At 37.2% G+C, this 20035-nt stretch overlaps 1 protein-coding gene across 1 annotated transcript in view; it reads right to left on the bottom strand.

The window, feature by feature from the left end:
- Positions 1-19709, bottom strand: part of LOC129730860 (beta-1,4-mannosyltransferase egh) — a 43156-nt gene extending 23447 nt beyond the window's left edge. Inside the window, exon 1 of the mRNA XM_055690454.1 lies at positions 19088-19709. The gene's annotated coding sequence lies outside the window, so the exon portion shown is untranslated. The remainder of the gene's footprint in view (positions 1-19087) is intronic.
- Positions 19710-20035: the final 326 nt, after the last annotated feature.

The raw sequence follows: 20035 nt of genomic DNA, 5'->3' as shown, positions 1-20035 counted from the left end.
CACAATAGGGGATGTGCTCCCAGCTAATTCTTGTAAAGGTATTCAATAAACACTGATTCAATGAAAAATATTTCTTGCATTTTTATTTTTTGAACCCCTTTCAAAAGTGTATTTGAACTTATTGAACACCCTGTGGAATAAAATTTGTTCAGTGTGCGCGAGATTAGGAAATATTTAACTTCATCGCCTAACACGATTTCACATGACCGGATTATTACGGACATTTTGTTCGGTTTTGCGCTTTTATTGATGACTAGCTGACCCGGCAAATTTCGTCCCGCCCATTTTTGTCTTGATTTAAATAATTTTAAACATTCTAAATTGATTGATTCCTCGCGATTTGCTTATAGTCTGCAAATGCACGACGAATCGGCCATGGAATACGATCGAAGTCAAAATATAAATCGTTTGGAATGATTTCTTTTGTCAGAATGACAACATCCTCGACTTTTGGCTTCTGTACATCACCTCAATTCTGGTAATACCCATATTGAGTGGTATTCGGTCATCTTCAACTGTTTTTCTGTCATCTGAACATCAATCTGATTCCGGAAATACCCATAATGGGTGGTATTTAGATATTTTCGCTGTTTTCCAGAAACCGAAAGTGGTCATCTTTGAATTCAAAATGGTGTCCAGAGTTAACGCTTGGCTTGCATCATCTATGCATCATCTCAATTACGGAAATATCAATATTGAGTAGTAGTGTCTGAGCTCGATTTTTAGCTTCTGTGCACCATATTGGATCCGGAGATACTCATATTGAACGGTATTGGGTCATTTTCAGCTGTTTTCCAGAAAGTCCCCATCTTGGAATTCAAAATGGCATGTGAAAGCAATTTTTGGCCTCTGGGCGTCATTCTGATTCCGGAAATATTCATATTGGATGATATTTGGTCACTTTTAGCTGTTTTTTAGAAACCAGCGGTTGCCATGTTACAATTCAAAATTATGTTTGAGGTCGATTTGAGGCTTCAGTGCATCGTTACGATTCCGGAAATACCCATATTGGGTGGTATTTGGTCATTTTCCGCTGTTTTGCAGTTCTTGGATTTCAAAATGGCATTTGGAGACAATTTTTGGCCGCTGAGCGCCATTCTGGTTCCGGAAACACCCATATTGGGTGGTGTTCGGCCATGTTCAAATGTTTTTCAGAACCATTTCATTTGTGTGAGAGCCCCCTTTTCTAGAACTACACCATTCTTGCTCCTAAAAACCTTAACATATCAAATTTACAAATTTACAATTACAGAAATTTGTGTTACATTTGTATGGAACCCCTCCTTTACAGAAGAGAGAGGGGTATAAAACCATCATGGACACATTCGTTACCCCTAAAAACACTCACATATTAATTTGGTTGTGTTTTTTTTATGAGGCCCTCCTTTGCGGAAGAGGGAGGGGTGTCGAACCATCACGGACATATTTGTTACCCCTAAAAACCCTCTCATGCTAAATTTAGTTCCATTTGCTTGGTTAGTTGTCGAAATGTGTAGAAATTCGTTTCATTTGTATGGAACCGCTCCCTTTCAGAATAGGGAGGGGTCTCGAACTATCTTAGTCACCTTTCTCGGACCCTGAAACCCCTATATACAAAATTTCACGCCGATCGGTTCAGTAGTTTCAGAGTTTATATTGGTCAGACAGACAGACAGAGCTGCATTTTTTTATGTTTAGTTTCTCTTAGCTCAGAGATCGCAGAATACCCATATCGTGCGCGAATTTGTATAAGCAGCGGGACTAAATTCGTGTTACATTTTCCATTAAATTTTCCATTAAACGTGCTACGAAGAGGCTGTTTGTGTGTGTGGCTTTGTTCTCATCGTTGTAGCCGTTATGTGTGTTGCTCACGACAGCTCATTCTTGCGCATGTATTTTGTTCGTTAGGACATAACAGCCTAGTTTTGTTCATTTTGAGGATGTCCTGTTTATATGGGTTTGTTTGGATTGGCTTTGTCTTTTTCCTTTTGCCATGATGAACACGAAGCAAACCGTTTCATATATTTTCCCATTGTTGATAATGTTGTTTCGCACTATCTCGCTTGCATTATAGCATCGGCCTTACTCTCGTGAATCATAATCACTTGACAGCCCGCTCGGATTTGTGCCGTAGGATTTCGCACTGTAAAGACTGTCATTAGCGACAGCTTGGAAGAACCAACAGACATAAGGAGATGGAAAATAACAGCCCGTTTGGCATTGCGTGTGTGTGCAGCCGTCAGTCGCTGTCGGACAGTTTACCGAACGTATGGGAAGCAGGGCGAGCTATGCAATACAATGAGAACCGAATTAGTTTCAAATTTCCTGGCACGGAAATACAGTCATTTTCAGAAGCCTGCCCTAGCAATTTCGATACAAATCCTTTGGATTGTTTTATGTTTTATGTCGTCGAGACCACCAACAGAATGTCTCACATCACACTTATGTCGCATTAAACTAAGATCATGGAGGTGATGACATCTGTGGCAGTTTCCGGAAGCGTCTATCAACAGCAATCGAAGAGGGACGCGATTTTTTTGAATGAAAATAAAATAGTTTACAATTCCCGTATGTTACGAAAGAAAATAAACCACAAAACATTCATCGCTTATATGACTAACTGTAAATTAAATGTAAATTTTCTAATCAATGTCGTTTACTGCAAAAATTTGTCACGCTCGTCATGTAACTAAAGTAGGTACAGAGTAAGTTGAAAACTTAGTGATCATTCGATGCCCATAAACTCTAGAAAGCTAGTCTGCGTCAATTTGACTCCTCGCTTTCAGCAATATTTCCCATTTTTTTACTGACAGTTTTTACTGACGTTGGTTTTCTCTTGTTTTCTCTTAATTAAAAAGAAATATTCTGTTTTTTTGTTGTTTAACGATGTGTTAACACCGTAATGACCATTCATTGATAATTTGTAAAGAATAGTTAGCGATTTCAATTGTTTAAAAGTCAGGAGTCAATTTGACGCATGATTATCCTTTTACGCATATCAAAATATGATTATCCTTTCAGAGTTAAATTGTTTCCAGAGTTTTTCTAGAGAATTTACTGAGCACTAAATTTTTGATCGTTATACAACTGTTTGTTAGCTGAAAATGCTATTTTTTATATTGTTCTGCTAGCTATTTTCCTAGGGTAGCAGAGCAGAGCCTTTTTCAATGAAATGATGGAGCATTAAGTTCAGTGATCAGCATCGAGTAATCAGCATCGAATTTCATACGATAAACTATTTATTTTGCTGACTTTGTATTTCCAGCTTTAGAGCTAAATATCACAAACTCGCTTCAGATATGCAAAAACAGCATATGCGTACTGTTTTGGAGGCGATATAAGCATTGAGGAAAAAAATATTATTGTGCAATTTATTGATATAACTATCGATATACGATAATATCCGACTTAAAACGATTTATTTCATATTGTCTTAAGATTCTCTAAGCCTAGGATCGTAAATCTGTCAGGCTTCGGCATGAAATGCGATTGAAAATCAATTTCTGCGGCTGATAATAAGTATTATATACGATTTCGATTTTGTTGAAATATATTTACGATAATTTAAATGATGGACATTATCGTAAATATACACGAATAAGTTATAAGGAGTTATATACCTTTTTGCTCGAGAAAAAAGAGCAAAGTTTGGATTGTTTTTAAGCGTGTAGCACCTTTTTTGTTGCATAAAAGTTGTAATTTTCTGAGAGTTCAGTTATTCAACATCAACAAAACACGATTGTTCATAAGAAATACCAATTATTTGGGGAGTAATGGCCGTTTCCCAAAAATGCTTTTTTGCTGACAGAGGTTTGCGGTGTTTACGATAGCGACGCAGCAAATCAATTGAAACTAAAAAACTCTTTATTTCAGTTTAGAAGTGTGCGGGGTATCTGAACTATCGTTTTTATTAGGTATTTCATTTTCGGTGCAAACTGGAACGTTTCTTCCGGAAAAAAACATGTTTTCATTTCAGCGTTCAAATTGCAATAGAATTATATTTTCGGCAAACTTAAACTTAATGTATAAAAAATCGATCGTTCAACGACCGGGGAATTTAATAACGAACATTTAAAAAAAATGAAGAAAATCGGTTATATACACAAAAATTTCAAATGAATATGGAATGACAATCCCATTTGTATACTAAACTTCGAAGAAATAATATATATAAGTATTGAAAAAATTTCTCAATCTTTTATAATTGTGAATTTAGAATCATATTTGTTCATTGAAACTCGAAAAATTAAATATTATGTCTTCAATTTAACGATTCTAGCTTAATTATTAAGCACAGCTGTCCTGTGGGTTGCCAAATTCATTAACTAAATGCTTTAAGTAATTCATTTTTTCATGCGATCAATTAAATGATTTAGAAGCAAAAATAAATACCGCGAGAAAACAAAGAGAGCGTTGATGCAAAGATAGTTTTTTGGGAAAAATTTAAATAGATGTTGTTGATAAACAACTGGAAAATATATGAGATCATCACTGGCGTATCTGTTTATAACGTGCTGCGAATAAATAGTGCTTTGCCCAGCTGGAGCCTTGTTTAAATAAAGGGTCATGATAACCAAACATTCTTGACCGTTTTTTTTTTTTCATTTTGTGTTCAGTGGGTGGAACTGCTGGTCAATCTAAGGCTGGAAACCATCAACGGCGTCGCGTCTGCCTCCTTAATAAAGGCAGAACATTGGCCGGCGAACGTGCCAGCAGTAGTTTCCTCGCAGGCGGCAATGATAATCAAATCAAAACACGGACCCACTTTTATATACCATGCAAAATAACGCAAACCACGCTTGGCTTGCTAATTAGCATAATCATTTCCTTCCGTGCTATACCGACGTTCAACGATGGCTGCAAATTAAAACTAGCTGTATAATAGGAACACAGACGGTTTTTAGTACCGGCGAATTTACGCAATTGAATATCGCCACTACCAGCTACATCTAACAAGCAGAGGCGACACAATTATATTGTTCTACAGACATGTAGCGTCGTTGAACCCTGTGAATGGGTCATATGCAGGCTTGTAAACGGTCACCATTTTCATTTGATCTCGCTTCTTTAGCGTGCGTCACAGTCGGCTTTCGCTCGTAAATGTAAAACAACCAAACCATCGCCGCTCTGCTCACAGAAAGAAAAGGATAGTCAAACGACACTCGCGTATCAAAGAGATGCACACTGTCAATTGTTTAGCGATGTTATTTCGGCCTATTTCTGTCTACTTCGTTCATTTATGTTGAGAAATATTATTACAAGATCAATGATATAATTTCCAGAATACACGCACTCAACGTGCGTAATTCTCATTTATAGAAAAAATGTCAAAATACGTTTTAGAAAAATAACGTCGTGATGGCGATACTCATTTGACATGTTTGTTTAAGAATGTATTCAGACAGCGAGCGTTGGTAGCGTCAGAGGAAGAAGACGATTATCGCAGTGAAAAGTGGTTCTACCGTGACTATTTCGAAGCCTGGTCATATGAAATCATTAATAATAACTACTTTCCACATAGTTGTTTCGTAAAGAAAATGTAAGGAATGCTTACGACGTTTAGCATGCTGCGCACACCAATGGAACAATCGCCTGATTTCCAGAAAATGATTTTTGTAAATAAATAGTTTAAAATGCAATATATGTTAATGTAAACAAAATTGAACTCTCACAAACAGTTACTCACGCCATGTGCTTCTACAGCATTTTCATCCTCTTGATAAACAAGGAATTTATGTTATGATGATTCTTCGTTTAATCGCAACCGAGCTGCTGGCGGCGTTGGAAAAGTCATGATGACATCCTTTTAGAAAAAGCGTTGGGATGCGTGTAGCAAAAAAGCTAATCATGCTTTCTTTTGTATATTTGCAAAATGCATGAACGGTTCTATCTGCGTAGTCATACTTGCGATATAAAAAGCGTTCAGTTGCCGGGAACCACAAAGCCACAACACAACGACACAACGATAACGAATTTTGAAGAAATGGCTTTGGCGCGGAACACTGCTTAAGTGAAACTATCGCTCGCCAAATATCGAAAAAAAAATTCGCGAATGAAGCTTCGATAATTTGAAGGTCACAATCTAACGTCGGAGACATATGCTCCAGCTGCCGGGTTTACATCACAGTTTCAATAAATCTGTCCCGGGGTGTGAATTATCGAGTTCTAAACTGCTTCTGATGGCTTAACTATAGAGCAATAAATTTGATCAAATGTTCTAATTAATTAGAGTAATTTGGTCACTCGCGGGGAATTCACAATCAATTAGAAACGGTTTATTGCATCGAAGAAATGCCTCTATCAGGTGCAATCATGATTGGATTGGATAGCAACTAACGATTTCTGGTTTATCGCTGCAATGGACTTTCGGATAAAGACTATAGTTATTGACGCATTGATAGATATGCAGTGTTGTGATAATTTTTCGACCACATGCCGACGACAACGAACTGGCACCAGCCACGTTTATAGATATACCGGATGGAGATTTTAAAATGGCCGATAACGAGAGTATCGTACAGGTATCTGTTTCTACTATCACTATGATCTATCTTAGAGCAAGTCGGTCAGCTGTATTTGAGGATAGAAAATAAATTACATATTACTTTGCTTTAAAGGGGCTCGATAGAGCAAATTTTTGCGACAATGGTTTGGGTAGTTAGCGTCACTAGCCATTAAGTGAAATATCATTTAGAAACTGTTTCTCATTTTTCAAGGCTCTATGATCATCTCAAATGTTGTTTGCTAGCAACCGTTTCAAGAACTCTTTAACGAAAGAAGCATTTTTGATACTTTTGATTTCACCAGGTTATTCAGAGTGATGAAACGAAGTTCAAGCTTTTATCCAGAATTTTGATGAAAGTGATTTGGTTGGGATTTTGCGCAACATGGAAGCCAAATGAAAAGTACGGACTGAATACAGAAGCTAGAGAGCTCTTTGCTATTGTTTTTTTTTTTTTTCAAAAATAAATAAAACAAACAATGATAGATAAAATATTCGGCATAGTCAAATTACAATTCTTCAAAACTAACAGTTTTGAGTAAATTTGTTCTTTGAAACATAGCGCTTGTAAGCTTGTAACCCAAGTTTATAGTTCAATAACTCGAAATGTAACCAGATTGCCGTCAGTACTCATCGAATCAACAGTTCAAACCCCGAATGATTGCGGTTTTAACATAATTGGTGGTTGATAGTTCAACTGAAGCACTTAGACCTCACATTTTTTAGAAATAATAAAACTTTTGAAAATCATGCGGATTGTGCAAATACATTCGTTTTGGATTAAAAAAGATGTTTAACACATGTCACCGTTTGTTTCCTATGTCAAAGGTTGCTTCTAGCCCTACGTCGTGTGATAATACATGTTTTGGTGCCCTTTTCTTTTCCTGTCAGAGATTTAAGTCCATGCCGTGAATAATTCATGATTCATTAATAATTCATTTCGTTCATTATAGCACACAAAGAACAAGTAAACCTGTACGTTTTGTAGTGGTTCAATAATTACATTCTTTGACCTACAACAAGAGAAAGTATATGGACCTTGAAGCTACGATAGCGTGTTGTGTAAAATCAATAACTCCAAGAAAAAATATCAATCATAGAAATTCTTGTTCGTAAATACAAAAAAAAAAAAAAACAACTTTACTCTGACCCCAATGACAAACAGGAAAAGCTATACACGCTGACTGGTCACGTACGCGACCAATTAAATCCGAGAATTGGATGTGTCGACGGCCGGAAACAACCCCAAACTAATTCACTGCCCGTGTCGAAACTGCCGATCACGGTCCCAGACGTTTTCGGTACTCAGTCACAGAAAGAAACGTTTCGTAACACTCCGGGTGAGTGATTAATGCACCCTGCGAAATTGGTAACCAGCAAAGCCGAACCGTTGGATGGTGAAAATTCGCACAAACTGACGAAACACACGACCAACTAATCCAATTTCAACGGCTATTACATGCAGTAGTAGTGGCCCGAAATCGTCGAAATCCAATAACGCGATGTAGAATTGCAGCAACTTACCCCCAGTCGATCAATGATATGAACCTCGAAAAATCGAACAAAGGTTGTACAAACGTTGAATAATTTTCTAAAGCTAGGTTACTCTGCGCTAAGACGGCTGCAGTCACTTTTCCCAATTCCCGACAAAAAAATTTTTGCTTATGAAGTATAGAAAAATATTAAGATACAAGCGATCACCGCGACTTTCCATTCCAGAACTTATTGTTCTTTGCAGAATCTAGCTTGAGTGCATTGTAAACTACATGCATTCGCAGAGCAAATTTGCATAATATTTCGCGTGTGCGCGATTTTTACGGTGTAAAATCGCCGGCCCGGCGCTGTGATGACTTGAGCTGAAGCAAATTGTACGGAGGAAAGTGTAGGAGAAAAACACAAAATTGACATAATCGAACAGTTGGTGTCGTGCTGGTCGGCGGTACATGCTTCTACGGGCCTATGATGCAAATTCGAATCGATCCAATAGATTGCCTCCGTGCTGAGGGAAATTGTATGTCATGCGCGACAGGTAACATTTTTTCACATCCGTCAGCTAGTGAGAAGCATGCAGTTTTTTTTGCAATTTCGGCATGAACGATTCGTATATTTAGCTTCGTTCGAATCATTAAAACAAGTGATCAAGATGTTTTTTTTTTGTTGTTGTTATGATCTCCGCAAAAAGTAAACAATACTCATTCAGTGCTAGAACCTGTTTGCTGACGGTGTAGGGATCTCCAGCTTAACACCCAACCACACAAGGAAATCTTACGCGGAACTGATTGCAGTTTATCTGTCTATGTATGGTGGGTCGCTTATTGGTCGTATTCGGCTATTCGCGTCCCATCAAACATGAAATATTGAATTATCTCAGCTCGAAAATATAAATGATCCCACACTTTAGCGAAGCAGTCTCTATCCACTCTTTTTGCTCGTATCAATGCGGCAAAAAATCGATTCGTTTCCCACTATTCTTATTTCATGACTATTCACTTATATAAAGCACAAATCAACGAGAAAAACTTTCCGGTCTTATGAGAATGTTTATTCATGATCTCACAGATTGTCCTCTATTATTTCGTGCTAAAATTATTTACAGCGCTCGAATATTAGCCAAATTTTGCACCGAAGATTGTTTTCAAGCAAAATACATGTGGATTCGTTGCGCGAATAATTAAATTATACTAAACATCCTGACAAGAAACAATCATTATGTTATATTAAACCAACACTGTATTGTTGTCTTAATCATAATCAGCGGTTTTGATTAAAATTTCGACAATTCGTCATGAAAACAGTTAATGAAAAAATGTATGTCCTTTAATGAAACTCATACTTGTTCTTTTCTCCACTTAAGAAAATATAATTTTTTCACGAGTATTTGGATCATTTTAAAACATGCGTTACTTTTTCAATTTTCAATAATTCCATAAGAACTAGCAAACTATTTGGAGCCCTTTAAAACTTGTTTTAAGGATTTGCAATTTTTAAATGAACAACGTAATTTGGTTGTAATTAACGATATCTGATGTACCCAATCAAAAACAAAAACGCCTTAGCAAACTCAATACCAACTGGAACCGTTTTAGGTATTGAAAAACATATTTCGAATTCTACAAAACAAAGAGTGTATTATGTAGTAAGAAATGCGAAAACGGGAGCATCGTCTATTCGTCTATTTATTTTCTGGTGCGTAGCAGTTAAAAAAGTTAGAAGAATTAGATACCAAAAGATAGCGAAGTCGGAAATAATTGAAATTCAAACTTCAGAAAATGTTGTTTTTTTGTTGAAGATAAGTGTAAATTGAAAAGCTCTATTTTCTTATTTTGAGATTGATTGATTGCGTAATTTCGAATTTTGCGTTGTTAGAGGAAATTTTCCAGTCCATAATTTAAAAAAATGTAAGCCCGAAACAAAACAGTTCTGATTAAAATGAGTAATTTTGTGCGAAAAGTAATTTTTTTAGTTGCTGTATTCAAAACTGATACTGGATTCAGTCCCCATAACGAAAAAGCTCTCTCACAATCATTTTTTTTCTTTTTTACAAATTTATTTGGAATCCAGTTTTTTCCAGTTTTTTCTTCAGCCTTTTTCCAGTGAAATTGAAAATTTTATTGGCAACTCTGTGTACCTGTGTATGGACTGTTGCAAGTTGTTTTTTTGCATGCTCTTGTGGCTGGTTGGTGGCTGGGTGATGAGAAATGCAGGTCATGTATATCAGGGCAGACGTTTGGTGGCAGCTTGTTTCTGGGAGTTCTATTGTGATTTTGCGCGCGACCTTGCGCTTGGCAAATCGGGTGTAAAGCTTTCACCTGGCTCTCGCTTGCGGTGTCTGATAATTAGCTACACTGATAAAAACCAAAAATTATGTAGGAAAGAAAAGAGAGAGTCAGATGTTAAAAAGACCTAGTTCATCTTAGAGAGCGAAACCGCTCTGTTCCGCTCACTATAGTGAACCATTTTTCCCACCTCTAATCACCTGATATCAGGCGATTCGTGCTATCGAGGCCATATATCCATCTTTATCACCTAATATTTCATACAGAGGCGTCGCGTGGCCAGGGTGGCCACTCATTTTACATTTTCGAGTTCCCGCATTTTTCCCGACTTTTTCCCGCATGATTCCAAGAAATTCCCGATTGTCAGAAACGGTAACTAGGTTATGTTCTATCGACAGCTGAACGTCAATTTTTAGACCCTAAATTGGAAGTAACAGGTCATATCATTTCTACCGAATTTGCTCGGGACATTCTACACAAACAGTTGATTAGTTACATAAAATGCAACTTTTGCCTTTTCATGGTAGACAGGTTAAATATAATTTTTGCGATTTTCCCAAATTTGCAAATCATTAAGCAGTCAATAATCGTGTTAGCTATTTTGTGCATTCATTATGTTTGTCTGTCTTCTTAAAATATGATATAAGCACCGTTTTTATTCAACGCATAACAACCTATTAGGGCAACAACAACAAACAAAACAGTACTTTGCGTACAATTTTTTTTTTTGTTCAAATTATCGGATGAAGTCATGGGAAGTTAAATGTGAACATAAAACTACTTAACCTAAGAGTAAAAAATATTTTGATTGAATTGATTATTTAGGAAACAAAACTTGTGACATGGATTTGCGTTTTTTTTTCTCAAATTAAAGATAATGATATTTTACGTTCAGGAAAAATACTGCGATTTAACTGTATTTCGTTTATCACGCGTTACATAGATTCAAAACTTTTCAGAAGTGAATTCACAACTTTTTCAGCATTTTGATTTGTTAGTCCATCAAAGTTGCATCTCTATGGTCATCTGCCAACATTTTCAACTTGTTTGCATCCAGCGCTCAAAATGGTCAAGCTGATAGAAAAAATGATATTGGGGACCAACAATTCAAAATAAGTGATTTCGAAACTTAAAAAGATAACCTGGAAATCAGAAAAAAGATCTTAAATTATTATTTTTCAAATTAAAAGTCCTTTACTGCACGAACATGTCTTGCAGAAACCGTTGAAAAGGAAACAAATTTATTTTTAATTTCTTTTGAACTTTTCAAGAAAAAAATGTTTCCTGAAACTTTCCTAAATCCTTTTTATTAGGATTTTTTCTAAGGAATTTTTAGTTTTTATTTCTCCATGATCTTCAATGTTCAGTTTACATTATGCAGTTTTTGTAAAATACAATATGATTTTTCAAAAATCAGCTCTTAAAAATGTTCAATTTAGAATATTTTTAATATTCAACTACTGCCAACAACTTTGCCGAAAACATCGCATCAATCAAACAAATCGTTCTGGTTTCGAAAAAAAATCTTCAGAAATTTTAACTTCTTCGGTGTTCAAACAATCCACGTTGTAACATTTGGCAACTTAGAATTCAGAAAATAAGCCTTTCGAGATATCCAAACAATTTTTTAAATAGAACTACCAACTACATCTACCATCTTTGCGGAAACATCACACCAATCAAGCTAATTATTTTGGCTTTTAGAATATTTATGGTATTTTTGTTTATTGGCCACAGATTGAGCAGCCTACTGTTTAGTGCACGGGGCGATTGCAGGGCTAGCGCTTCGATCCTGCAGACACTAACAGTCTCTCTCGAGCCGAGACACGAACCTACGACGACTGACTAGTTAGGCCAGCGTCGTACCCTAAGATCAGTTGAAAACATGATCTTGAAAAACCTCGCAAACAATTATGCTGTTTTCTAAGAACATTTCTGATTGTATTTACATCGAAAATAGTTTTTTACATTAATATTGTATAATTTACAGAAAAAAATACGAAATTGAAATATGTACAAAAATTAGTTTTTCTAAAAATTCCAAAATAATGTTTGCTTTATTTTGTGTCGAGTTTGTAATGTTTTTTCAATTAACTGCTCCGCATAGTAAATTCGTCCCAAACCCAAATTTACACCAGCATTCAGTTTCTAAGCGGAAATGGTAGGTAGTTTCGCTAGAGTTTGCCAAATATTTCTTCAAAAAGACAAGCTGAAATAAAAATCTATTTGGAAAACTGGAGAATCAGAACTGTGTGTCACTTATTTAATCCTCAATTTGTTTATTCAAATAACTACTAGTAACTAGTAATGTTAGTAAGATTGTACAGTGAATCTTATTTCGCATTGCTCTTAGAAATTGAAACAGTTTCTATTGTACATATGAGAATTTATGATTGATTCTCTCACTAAAAACGTTTCTCGATAAACTGGCAACTTCCATTCCCAGACTCCGCACCGGTTTTCGACCCTGGTTTCAATTCGCTTTACCATCTTGAGAAGTCCCACAGAGTCCATTCAGTTTATATAGATAACACGTTTTATGCTATTCTAAGACATTTGGTGTCAACATTTATTTCATTTGAAAAGCAGGACTGAAAAGCTGGTCAGCGGGTCAAAAAAAAGTAAGTTTAGTGACTTTTTGGTTAAAAAATTGACTGCTGAAGAAAAATGTGACTTTTGAGGGACCAACTTGCAGTCCTGCACTTCCAACTTCTCCATCATTTGTAATTGCATCATACACAATACTTTGAAAAAATCTTGGTAAAAAAATCCCGATTAAATAAAAAAATCCCGACTTTTTCCCGCATTTTTCCCGATGTAATTCAATTCCCGACTTTTTCCCGCATTTCCCGTTTTCCCGATTGAGTGGCCACCCTGCGTGGCTGATTTCCTCACATGTGCACCAAACATTTATATAAGTTTTTTATCTCCTAGAACAAAACAAGAAACTCAAACCAAAGTGTTTGATGTTTCAAATTGGAGGGTTTCGCTAGTAGGCTTACTTGATTTTAGGGTTATTATATTTCTATAATCGCATATGCCCGGGTGTTAGGGAGCAGGGTACATGTGCAGTGCACATGTTGCACAGGTGGACCCGACGCCACTGATTTCATACAATCGAGCTGTCATCGGATATCACCTTGGCTACATGATATCGCTGGTATCATGTTCGAAAACCATAAAAATCAGATTTGCAGTAGTTGGCAACACGGCCAAAGGATATTTGACGCAACCCTCCAAATTTATTAATTCGCGTCAGCGGCTTAGATTATCAATGTTTATTCACGAGTAGATGAATTCAATTGTTCTCATAAGCACATTTATTTTCTAATGCAACTCAGTAACCGATGCTCACAGCCACGATGCATGAATTTCGTTTACCATATTCAATGACAGAACAATGGAATGAATATAAAAGGCCTCGTAATGATATTCAGAAAATTTTCGGTGATTATCGGTGATTATCCAAGTAGTAAAAGTCTGTTCAGACACTGTACACCGCACGGTACAGTCTAAATTGTCGAATGAGGTAGTATTGATAATCACTATCTTGAAATGATTTTCATTTTTGACGATCAAAATATTAACACGAGTGTTAAAGTTTATCCAGTCGGTGTTCATCGGTTGTTTGGTATCATGAATATCAACGTTCGCATAGGTAGTATGATTATCAACATGTAGAAGACTGAAAATCGTTGCTTTTGAATGTCATGACAGTGAATATTCTGAGCACTTATTCGCGTTGCATGTGAAAAAGAAGAAAGGAATTATTTTTACTTCTGTAATCCCGCACATTTTGACAATTGCATATGGGGCCATCCACATTCCACGTGGACAGATTTTCGCGTTGGTGCGAGCCAACTAGCTGACATCTCTATCCTGATTGCATTGCTCTTGTTGTCTTCTTTTTGCTCTGACCTGTTTTTGTTTTCTTCTCTTTTCAATTACCAAAGCAATCATGGGATACCAAGGGATCATGGACTGCTGTCGGTTGACAGAAATTTAGATTTGAAGGCAGCTTTTCAGGATTCGTCGTTTCAACATGGGCTCTAGATAACCGACATGATTCATACATTTTTGAGGATGTATTCAATGGAATTGGTATACATCCAGATGACTTACGTTTTTAGATTAACTGTATCGTTAAACGTTTTTCATATTTTCTCAACATCTTATTGATGCTACATGCTAATGACGAAGCTTGAGCTTCTGTTTATTGAACACAAATTTAACGTCGAACTGTAAGTGTACAGGAGGCTAGTGCTAAAATCCTACTGACGTTAACAGTCTCTCTCGAACCAGAAATCGTACATACGACGACTGGCTTATCAAATGAAACCAGATGCACTTGCTGGGTCTTCATCATCTGAGGAATGTTTGAAGCATTGTCATCTACCTATAGTCACAGTATAGCAATAATTTTCACACCAATCACTTACGATTAAATCTAAATGACTATAAATATAGACGATATTTCATAATGTGGGCCTTACTGTGGGCCGGCCTAAGCAAGTTTGCATACTTCATTTTTTAAAAATCTATCTAGACTAACATTTGAAAAGAGCTAGCGAAAAGTTGTTGTAGATAACTTTTAAACAATTGTCTGGATTCTCATTCAAAAATTTTAGAAACAAAAAAAATTGTGAATACGAATGTGGTTTTCGAGGAGAACGCTTCACTACGGATCAAATGTTCACCTAGCAACAAATTCTCTATAAATTTCGAGAGTTCAACTTGCAGATCTTTCACTCGGGGCAGTGTACGATTCAGTTCAGAGAAATTAGTTATGGTGGATTATATTCGAACATGGTTTCCAAACAAGACTGATTTGACTGATTCGTGCCACTCTTGACGGTTCCACATCATGCGTCATGGTAGCCAGTGTTATCGGATGCTTTCCTGAATTTAGAAGGTTTGAAACAGAAAACGAACTGTCAAATTTATTGTTCAACATCGCATTTGAAGGTGCTGTACGGAGGTCTGGCTTGCAGAGAAGTAGCACCATCACTAGGAAGTCTCCCAGGTTTTGCAGACGATATCGACATCATTGGTATTAACAACTCAACGGCTTGAAAAAAATCTGATTTCTGTTTGGTTTATGAAATCTGTCTCCAATCAGAACACCATCGTAAGACGATTGGGTGCGGGTAAAAAAAGAAAACCTATTATTGTTTGTTTTTTTCAGACATTTCCAACAATAAATGTTGCGTGTTCCAAGTCTCGGAAAATCATGAAACAAAAGATTAAAGCTCGACGCATATGCACTTATTCACCCGTCATATCGCCCTGGCCTGGGAATAAAACACATAATTGACGCGTAACGTACAACAGAACGTACGGACCGTGATCCGCGCTGCTATTCAGCAGTGTCGAATGTCGATGGAAACTGTAGCGCCTCCGCTGTGGCTCTAAGTGGCACCACTTGAGCTAATAGTTTCACACAAATTGCGTTTGCCTAACTCGATTGATGCCCCCATCGGAGCTCGAATGGGTGCACTTTGCTGCATTGAACTATGCACAACGCAGGCCCCTATGACTATGACTGAACCCTAGTGAGCACTATTTTGTCACGAGTGTCAATCTGTCATGGTTCGGATGCTGCCCCTTCTCGTCAAACTGTCACTTATTTTGCTCAGCTTCATTTTAACAAACCAGCACCAAGTGCGAATGTATCTGCTTTATAGTTTTGTTTATACCTGTCCATTATCGTGCATGGCTGCTGTGTAAAACACTATCTATAAAGTTGTTACATCTGTCATCAAATGAAAAAATCTAATAAAAATCCGCACCGATGGAAAAGACACATGGGGGGTTATTTCGACTGTTTCAATATAGTTCCGTGTTGTAGTCTACGTGTCATATATGTGAGAATGGAGCCGCAACCGAGTGGCATCACCGTAACGTTGGGATCTACATTCGCGGTGAAATAGCTCACCGCCCGTACAACAAAGTCAGCTACTGTTGTTTTTACCCATCTTGTGCGCACGAGATTATTCTCAGAAACTGGTATGTATCTGCAAGTTAAAATTAACATCTTTCTGGGGGCTTTTTATTCGTTTAAATGTGTAATTTAGATAGAGAAAAAAGGGATGTATTTCGATGCTTGGTATTGAACAATTCAAAATCTATTGCAGTAATTTCGAACAGTCAGATTAATAGTGCTCTCAGGTAACATGTTCGCAGCATTTTGTGGAAATCAACCAGCAGCGAACACCCAACCTCCCCTCGTAATAATAACATGTGTCGCAAGACGTACAATTAAAAACGACAAGAAACATGCTCTGTCAGAGTTTTAAATAACATTACACCAGGCTTGAAGGTGCCACATTTCCTTGGTCACGAAGGTCAGTCACAGGTTGCGGCGTGTACTCATCTCGTATAGGTGATAATTTATTTTGTCAGCCATTGTGCGGTCGGATGTTTTAGGATTATTTTGACCCGCCAGTTGACCAACAGCAAGCTTCTCGTCACCATAATTTTCGCCCAAGGTTTCGCGGTAAATTTTCGAGCGTTTGTTTGCACATACCTGCAGAATCCACTTACTCAAAGCAGGAACGTGTGATAAATGTGCATTATTGTGTACATTTCAGTTCTCATTAACCAACAGATTACGTTACGCATTGAAAACTAAACAGAATTCTCCGTTCAAATTAAGAAAAAAAAAAAGCGGAATGAAAATAAAACTGCGGAGCAAAAAAAGTGATACAATTGAATTGAATATTTCAGCTGACAGATCGGCGACACTATATATCTCATTACTGCAAGATCACAACTCAAACAGTGAAATTCGCCACATCGTCGGTTGGCCAGCAAAAACTGGTTCCCAGAATACAGTTTGCATAACTAATAACACAGTATGGGTATTCATGTCGAGCTCGTAAACAAATACCCAGCCGTAAAAATACTCACCTCCATTGACGAGTAATGGAAGATACACAGTTTACGGCTGGGTATTCGTATACGAGCTCGATGTGAAGACCCCTAGTGACTATTCGATCATCAGGAAGACGTATGTAAAGCAACAAGCGGCTGGGTGTGTCAGCGGGGCTACGAAAAGAAGCTTTGATAATGTTCATTGAAATATTGAATTTCAGAAACAAATTGAATGCTGCATAGTTTCCAACTAAAGGTTTAAATTTAGTTTCAAACTTTTATGTTGTATGTAGGACATTTTTTTTATGTTTGAGGTTTGCACAGTGAACAATAGTAATAAGTTCCCTCGGTTAAATAATATCTAGATGCATATCACGGCGGGCGGTGGTCAAATAATCATCCATGACAAATTCTAAATTTACTTGACAATTAGAGTTCTGCTATTGGTTTACATCGTTCAGTGTAATTGTTAACAGTTAAAAAAAGTTTTCGCGATTCGCTCTCAACGCTAGTTTTCTTTCATCTTCAAAACTAATAGAAAATCATTACAAAAAAAATATCTTAATAATAAAAACATAAAGTTTCCAAATCACCGTCAACCTGTTCAAAGCTATGTTCCAGTCGAGAAGCACATTTCTCTTCATTAAAATGTATCACGTTTCCGAGGGAAAACGCTATGAAACATCTCTTGTTCGAATTAACCTCTCGTATGTGAAAAACGAATTGAAAACAAAATCATCTTCCAAATACGTTCGAGGCCATAGTGTAGTATATATAAAATTCAAAATCAATGACGTTAAGATCATTGAGAATAATAAATTTGTCATTAAAAAAATACTGTCGTAAATCGTAACAATACACAGAAAAAAAAAACACATAAACAACTTTGCATAAATGACCTCTACATCCTGCCCAATATGGTAAAATCACAACAAAACGATTTGATCGTTTTCCCAATAGATAACTTCCAATAATTGCAACTATACGCACACATACCCATTCTAGCACGCGTGCAAGCCAACAAGTAGGCGTAAATTTTGGAAAATTTTCCGCGGCCAAAGTTCGCTTTGCGGATCACTGCGCTCGCATACATTTATACCATCCTTCTACCGTACTCGCTGCGAACGCTGCTTTCCCCCTATTCCGAAATTCGGTATTACATCGCATCGATAACGACGACTGGTCAAAGTCAGATGCGAGATAGGAAAAGGCGAACGCCGCAAAGGTCGATGAACACTTGACGGCGTTTGTACTGTGGATCGAATGAAAGATTTGAGCCCTGACCGGCCACGCTGAACCATTGTCTATTGGTTGTACTCAGTTTTCAAAATAAATATTGGTCCGATTTCTAAGTCAATTCATTGAGTCATCATGCTAGGCACTGGTAAATGGATACCGACCAGAGCCAATAAGCTTGAAAAACAGTCGCGTTGATTACTTTCGCTTTCGCAAAAAGATCAGGTGCGGGAAATGATCCTTTTAACGTTTGTTTCTGCCAGCTGAGAAGATTGGAACCAAAAATAGATTACTCCACTAATAGAAATGTACGCGAAGAGTGGTTCGATATCGCCCGAGCGCCAGCAAAGTAGGTGCATGATGAGATTTGCATTATTTCCACCACCCGGATCTGTGCCAAAAGAGCTAATTGTAGTGTATTTATCTGGGATAGGCCTACAGCTTAGTATAGGGCAATAGATGTTACCGCGTATGAAACGCAACGATTGTATAAATAGCTGTTTAGATTTCGTACAGAGCCCTTAGATTGAAAACGAGGAAATCCCGCAAGCATCACCACTAATGTTTATTTTACAGCCTCAAATAGCTAATCCAAGTTATCGGATAAACTACATTGAAATTAATTACTTGAAGCGGAAGCGGATAATTTTTTTATTAAATTTTTACAACCCTCAATAAACAAACATTAACTATTAAATAAAATTTCTATATGCTGACTTACCGTTTTATAATCAATTCACCTGCAGGTCGAGATGAGGATAATTAGTTCCCTAATGACCGGTTGTTCAAGTCAGTAACTACTCTTTGAGGCGTTGTTCTCTTCGTCAAAAACCAGTGCATTCCACCGAATAATTTGTTATCTATTTGCACTTTGGTAATCACACTTTCACCTACTACAATAGATTCAGCAGCCCGATATTGTCATTCTACTGACGATATTTTGAAAGCATTCCAAAATTTTCGCTCGGCCCCTCCCGTGACTGTGGCTGTTGTGCGATGCACGGTGCGAATAATCGATCGATAAAATGTTACTCTTCGAAATTATCACTTCTTTTCAAGCGGTAGTACGGTCACTGCCATTTTAGTCTTTCGAGTTTTCCGCAAACATAAATATCACTTACAACCAGAAGTTTCTGTAAAGATTTTTCGGTTGTTTTCAGGTATGAACAATATTATAATCAATGGCGAACACAGGAAAAAAAGGACGCGATCGAAGAGAATTCACGGTTTTTATTTTAGTTTTTTACTGCAAAGCAACACTCGCACAGCCAAACAGCGAAACGCAACGGGTACGGGAGTGACACTCGAACTGCCAGTCGCTTCCACTGTTTCTGCCAATGTTCATTCCGGTCTGCCGAGAATCACTGGCATCACAAATACATGAACAAATCCTTGACACAAACGTGTATACTTGACGTTACGGACCCAGTGCAATACAGCATGAAGGCTTTGAACAGCCATTCGCATACTACGGCACAAAATGTTTAGAATTTCGACAGAAATAAAACTTTGAGAGCATCTTCAGCGGTGGTCCATTTTTGAAACAACTTTATTCTAGATTTACACCAGAAAACCCTTGATAGAACCAGCTGATATGAACCAACAATACATTTTCCGCACTGGTGTTGTATATCTTGTTGTTTTAAAGCGCTGACATCTGTCAACCTGT

This window comes from Wyeomyia smithii, chromosome 1 (genome assembly GCF_029784165.1).
Source record: "Wyeomyia smithii strain HCP4-BCI-WySm-NY-G18 chromosome 1, ASM2978416v1, whole genome shotgun sequence".
In the NCBI taxonomy this organism is placed as follows: Eukaryota; Metazoa; Arthropoda; class Insecta; order Diptera; family Culicidae; genus Wyeomyia; species Wyeomyia smithii.
Note: the sequence above shows the minus strand (reverse complement) of the source record. Positions and strands in the feature narration are given on the sequence as shown.